This window comes from Lathyrus oleraceus, chromosome 6 (assembly GCF_024323335.1).
Source record: "Lathyrus oleraceus cultivar Zhongwan6 chromosome 6, CAAS_Psat_ZW6_1.0, whole genome shotgun sequence".
NCBI lineage: Eukaryota > Viridiplantae > Streptophyta > Magnoliopsida > Fabales > Fabaceae > Lathyrus > Lathyrus oleraceus.
This window is the reverse complement of record NC_066584.1, coordinates 244564118-244571389: the sequence shown is the minus strand read 5'-3', so window position 1 is coordinate 244571389 and position 7272 is coordinate 244564118.

The following is a 7272-nucleotide window of genomic DNA, read 5'->3' as shown; positions in this document are numbered from 1 at the left end:
GCTTCTACTTGCAGGTCAATGACTCCTTCAAGTTTGCTTGTACACCTATCATATAATTCCAGATGCTCATTTGCGGCCATCGCTTCAATGATCCTTTTAATACCGGTGGTTGTTGAGAAATTTGTTGATCCACTAGCTGCTGTATCAATTAACTGCTTTTAGCCCATTCACAAACATCTGCATTTGTGTTTGGTGCCTAATGTCAAAATCCCGGTGAAGTTCAAAGTGCCTGACTTTGAAAAGTATAAGGGGAACTCTTGCCCGCTCAGTCATCTTGTGATGTATGCCCGCAAGATGTCTACTCATACCGGCAATGATCAATTGCTTATTCACTACTTCCAAGATAGTCTAACTGGTGCTGCACTCCGTTGGTACACGGGGTTGGATAGTGCAAGCATTCGCACTTTCAACGACTTGGGAGAGGCTTTTGTGAAGCAATACAAGTATAATATGGACATGGTGCCGGATAGAGACCAGTTGAGGTCTATGTCTCAGAAAGACAAAGAGACATTTAAAGAGTACGCGCAAAGATGGAGGGAGCTGGCTGCCCAGATTACTCCTCCTTTGGAGGAAAAAGAAATGAAAAAAATCTTCTTGAAAACTATGAGTTCATTTTATATGAACGCATGATCGCTAGTGCCCCCAGTGACTTTACCGAAATGGTAAATATGGGGATGAGACTTAAGGAAGGAGTCCGTGAAGGACGGTTGTCAAGAGATGAGGCGTCAACAAGCAAGAGATATGGTAGCAACTTTGGTAAGAAAAAGGACAATGAGACCAATGCAGTAATCAGTGGGAGGCAGATGAGGCCTCAGATCAGAAGAAATCCACCACCCCGTCAACATCATCATCATCAAGTGTCATTAGTAATTCCGGTATTTTCTAATCAACAAGCAACACCAATTCAACAATAACAACAACATCAACGTCAACAACAACAACCGCAACAAAGAACGAACACCTACAACAACAATAATACCAACAACAATCATCATCAGCAGAACTTTGAGAGGAAAAAGGTCTCTTTTGACCCAATTGCTATGTTGTATGCAGAGTTGTATCCCTCGTTAGTTCTCAAGAACTTGATTCAACCGAGGAACCCACTGTAGATCCCAGAACCACTTCCCTGGTGGTATAAACCAGAACTCCGTTGTGCTTTTCACCAAGGAGCACCCGGACACGATATTTAAAACTGCTATCTGTTAAAGTATGAGGTTCAAAATCTTATGAAGAGTGGTATGGTGTCCTTTGAGGACCGTGTGCTGAATGTGAAAGCAAACCCTTTTCCCGCTCATGGGAACTCTTCAGTGAATATGGTGGACGGTTGTCCTGGAGAATTCAAAGTTTTTAACGTCCGGTTTATCCGAAGATCCTTGATGCAGATGCACAAGGATATCTATTTGGTGAGTGACTACGAACATGACCATGATGGTTGTGTTGTTTGCAGTGTTAACCCAAGAGGGTGTGGTGTAGTGAAAAGGGACATCCAACGTCTGATGGATGAAGGCATGATCCAAATTGTTCAATCTCATCATGTAGATGACGACGTCAATGTCATAGTGCCCATTTTCAAACAACAAGAGCGGTTGGTAATTCAATATGATAGCAGCAACAATAATAATGTCAGTCAAAGATCAGTATCGCCGTTGGTAATACGGTTAGCGGGCCCAGTCCCGTATTCATCTGATAAGGCTGTACCGTACCAGTACAATGCTATAATGATAAAGAATGGTTAAGAGGTCCCGTTACCTACGACTAGTTTAGTAGTGAGCACTGTTGATGTGACGAAAGTGACCCGCAGTGGTCGAGTGTTTGGGCCGGTGTTCTCGGAAAACAAAGAGGAAACAATTGTTGGTAAGAAGGTGGAGGTGCCTAATGTAGATCCAGTTGGCTGTTCAAAAGATAAGTCTGGTGAATCCAGCAACTTGAAAGCCAACGATGATGATGAGGTACTCCGATTAATAAAGAGGAGCGAATTTAATGTGGTTGAGCAGCTGCTCCAAACCCCCTAAAAAATCTCAGTGTTGTCTCTGCTTTTGAATTCCGAAGCGCACAGAAAAGCGCTATAAAGAGTTCTTGAATAAGCATACGTAGAGCATGATGTTATTGTGGATCAGTTTGATCATATCGTGGCTAACATGACTTCATGCAATAATTTGAGCTTCTACGATGAAGAACTCCCTGAGGAGGGAAGAAATCATAATTTGGCTTTGCATATTTCAATAAACTTTAAGGAAGATGCTTTATCAAATGTGCTTGTTGACACTGGTTCGTCACTAAATGTGTTTCCGAAGTCAACTTTGTCAAGGCTAACTTACCAAGGAACACCTATGAGGTATAGTGGTGTAATCGTCAAAGCCTTTGATGGTTCACGCAAGACAGTAATTGGTGAAGTGGACCTTCTAGTCAAGATAGGTCCGAGTGATTTTCAGATTACTTTTCAAGTAATGGATATCCACTCGGCCTACAGCTGTTTATTGGGAAGGCCATGGATTCATGAGGCAGGGGTTGTTACCTCCACTCTGGATCAGAAATTGAAATTTGTCAAGAATGGAAAGCTAGTGATTGTTGGAGGAGAGAAGGCAATATTGGTTAGGCATCTATCATCTTTCTCGTATGTAGAAGCTGAGGATGAGGTTGGAACTCCGTTCCAAGCCTTGTCTATTGCTTCTGAGAAGACAGTTGGGGCACCTATGTCCTCGTTGAAAGATGCTCAGAAGATTGTAGAAGAAAGTCATGTTGATCAGTGGGGGCGAATGGTAGAGGTCTCCGACAACAAAGGTAGAACCGATTTGGGGTTCCAGAAAGGCTCATCAACTGTTAGATCTGAAGATGTGCAACTTAGGTTCCTTAGCGGAGGGTTCATTCATGGCAATGAACAACACTTAGCTGCTGTGCCAGAGGATAACGAAGAGGAAAACTGCACCAAATTTGTTACGCATGGAAAGACATGCAACAATTGGACTACCGTTGATATTCTTGTTATTTTGCATCGATCTAAGTAAATGCTTTTATATTTTAAAATCCTTCTCCTATGCCTAAGGGAGAAGTGAACATTGTTTGGGCATTTTAAATTGATCATCAATAAAATTAATTCTATTCATCCACATCTTTGATGTTTATTTTTATTTTTTGCTTTATTCTGAAAATGGTAATCACAAAAAACATAAATAAACAATATAATTGTCCATCTGCATAATATTTGGTCACAAATTCACTTCTCTAAAATCAAAATATCAAATCCCTATGCAGGTTGGTTCCTAACCCCATTGAATACAATGATCCTTCTCCTTCTCCAAATTTTGAATTCCCTATATTTGAGGCCGAGGAGGAAAGTGATGTAAAAGTGAGTGATGAATTGTCTCGTCTTCTTGAGCAAGATGAAAATATTATTCAACCGTTTGAAGAGCAGATTGAGCTAGTCAACTTGGGTTCCGAAGATGATGTGAAGGAAGTCAAGATTGGGTCTCGACTGTGTCCAGATGCTAAGAAGGGGTTGATTGATCTTCTTCGAGAGTATTTAGATGTGTTTGCTTGGTCCTATCAAGACATGCCTGAGTTGGATTCTGAGATTGTGGAGCATAGATTGCCGTTGAAGCCAGAATGCCTGTCAGTCAAGTAGAAGTTGAGAAGAACGCATCCTGATATGGCTGTGAAGATCAAAGAGGAGGTGCAAAAGCAGATTGATGTCGGTTTCCTTGTGACAGTTGAGTATCCGCAATGGGTGGCGAATATTGTGCCTATACCGAAGAAAGATGGAAAAGTCCGCATGTGTGTCGATTATAGAGATTTGAATAAATACAGTCCGAAAGATGATTTCCCTCTGCCACACATTGATATGTTGGTAGACAACACTGCTAAATTCAAAGTCTTTTTGTTTATGGATGGATTTTCCAGATATAATCAGATCAAGATGGCACCCGAAGATATGGAGAAGAACACATTCATTACACCCTGGGGAACATTATGTTATAGAGTGATGCCTTTCGGTCTAAAGAATGCTGGTGCAACTTACCAGAGAGCAATGGCTAATCTTTTTCATGATATGATGCACAGAGAGATTGAAGTATATGTCGATGACATGATTGCTAAATCGATTGATGAAGAGGAACATGTTAAGCATTTGTTGAAGCTATTCCAGCGTTTGAGGAAGTATAAACTCCGCCTGAATCCCAATAAGTGTACTTTTGGTGTTCGTTCTGGTAAATTGTTGGGCTTTATTGTCAGCGAGAAGGGTATTGAAGTTGATCCTGCCAAGATCAAAGCAATACAAGAGATGCCTGCGCCCAAAACTGAGAAGCAAGTCAGATGTTTTCTCGGCCGCTTGAATTATATTTCCATATTCATTTCCCAAATGACTGCCACATGTGTGCCTATATTCAAGCTTCTTCGGAAAGATCAGTCTTGTGATTGGACCGAAGATTGCCAGAAAGCTTTTGACAGTATCAAAGAATGTTTGCTTGAACCTCTGATTTTGTCTCCACCTGTTGAAGGAAGACCGTTGATCATGTATTTGACTGTGCTTGAAGATAGTATGGGTTGTGTTCTTGGTCAGCAAGATAAGACTGGAAAGAAAGAATTTGCAATTTACTACCTCAGTAAGAAGTTCACCGACTGTGAGACTCGGTATTCTATGCTTGAGAAAACTTGTTGCGCATTGGCTTGGGCTGCTAAGCGTCTGTGTTAGTATATGTTGAATCATACCACTTGGTTGATATCCAAAATGGATCAAATCAAGTATATATTTGAGAAGCCTACTTTAACTAGGAGGATTGCCCATTGGCAGATGTTGTTATCAGAGTATGATATAAAATACCGATCTTAGAAAGCGATCAAAGGTAGTATCTTGGCTGACCATTTGGCTCACCAACCCATTGAAGATTACCAGTCAGTGCAGTATGATTTTCCCGATAAAGAGATTTTGTACTTGAAAATGAAAGATTGTGATGAACCATTGCTTGAAGAAGGGCCAGAACCTGGTTCCCGTTGGGGCATGGTGTTTGATGGAGCTGTTAATCAATATGGAAATGGCATTGGGGCAGTGATTATTACTCATCAACGCACGCATCTACCATTTACATCTAGATTAACTTTCAAGTGTACAAACAACATGGCAAAATATGAAGCTTGCATTATGGGGCTTGAAGAGGCCATGAATCTCAGAATTAAGTATTTTGATGTCTTCGTGATTCTGCTTTCGTTGTGAATCAAATCAAAGGATAATGGGAGACAAATCAACCCGGTTTAGTACCATATAGAGATTATGCGAGGAGGATTTCAACTTTCTTTACGAAGGTTGAGTTTCATCATATCCCTCGAGATGAGAACTGGATGGCAGATGCTCTTGCAATGTTGGCATCAATGATTGTAGTAAAGTATTGGAATGAAGTTCCCAATTTATCTGTGATGCGTCTTGATAGGCCAACTCATGTGTTTGTTGTTGAAGAGATCAAAGACGAGAATTCGTGGTACTTTGATATCAAATGTTTCCTCCAAAGTCAGATTTACCCGTCTGGGACATCTTTGAAAGATAAAAATACTTTGAGAAGATTAGCCGGTAATTTCTACTTGAATGGTGATATACTGTACAAGAGAAACTTCGACATGGTTTTGCTCAGATGCGTGGATAGACACGAAGCAGACTTGTTGATGACCGAAGTGCACGAAGGTTCCTTTGGTACTCATTCTAATGGATATGCAATGGCAAAGAAGATGTTGCGAACATGTTACTATTAGCTGACAATGGAATCTAACTGTTTCAAATTTGTGAAGAAATGCCACAAGTGTCAAACTTATGCTGATAAGATTCATGTTCCTCCGACACTATTGAATGTTATCTCTTCCCCATGGCCCTTCTCCATGTGGGGAATTGATATGATTGGGATGATTGAGCCCAAAGCTTCGAATGGACATCGTTTCATTTTAGTGGCAATTGACTACTTCACAAAATGGGTTGAAGTGGCATCGTATGCAAATGTAACCAATCAAGTTATTGTAAGGTTTATCAAGAATCAAATCATATGTCGTTATGGTGTGCCAAGTAAGATCATTACTGATAATGGATCGAACTTGAATAACAATATAGTGGAAGCTATTTGCAAAGACTTCAAGATTGCACACCATAATTCTTCTCCCTACAGACCTAAGATGAATGGGGCTGTTGAAGCTGCGAATAAGAACATTAAGAAGATTATCCAGAAGATGGTTAACACATATAAGGATTGGCATGAGATGCTCCCGTTTGCTTTGCATGGGTATCGTACGTCCATCCACACTTCAATAGGGATAACCCCTTTCTCTCTTATTTATGGTATGGAAGCAGTGCTTCCCGTAGAGGTTGATATTCCTTCATTGCGTGTGCTCATGGAAGCCAAGTTGACTAAAGTTGAATGGTGTTAGGCCAGGTTTGATAAGTTGAATTTGATTGAAGAGAAGAGATTAACTGCCATGTGTCATGGTCAGTTATATCAGCAAAGGATGAAGAAAGCTTTTGATAAGAAGGTCAAACCTCGAGTGTTCAGAGAAGGTGATTTTGTGCTCAAGAAGATTTTAACGTTCAAGCCAGATTCCAGAGGAAAATGGACTCCTAATTATGAAGGCCCATATGTTATTAAGAGAGCCTTTTCAGGCGGTGCATTGATTCTTACAACGATGGATGGTAAAGAGTTCACTCGTCCTGTGAACGCAGATGCAGTCAAGAAATACCTCGCCTAAAAAAAATAAAAGAATAGCTCGCTGAGTTAAAAACCCGAAAGGGCGACTTAGGCTAAAATGAGCGTCTCGGTGGATTGAAAACCCGAAAGGGAGATCCAGGAAAAAATTAGAGACATAAAACAGAAAGAATTTCTCGATAAGTTGAGTACCCCACCTTAGGGCAACATATGCAAAAATTAGGGATTATGGCAAGTAACTGCATTCTGCTGATCTTCAGTGTTTTGAAGGCTTATTTGAGCATAAGGGTTGACATCGATTCATCACCCCAGCAGCGGTCAAGAGCACAGTGGATATCAAGAGTTGGTAGAAGGATTAAGGATCATTTGTATTCAATGTAACCCTTTTCCATGTAAATTTCCATTTTCAACTTTGTAAAATCTATGGAGTCTTGTCATTTACAGACTACCATTCTATTAAATAAAGTTGAGCTTTTATCCAATTATTTCTACTCTTATTTACTTCAGCCAATAGTTTTAAATTTTTATTATGATCATTTTGAAATTAAATTTTTAAATAAAAATCAAGTTTTCTTTAATATATAAAAGCAAGTTTTTTTTT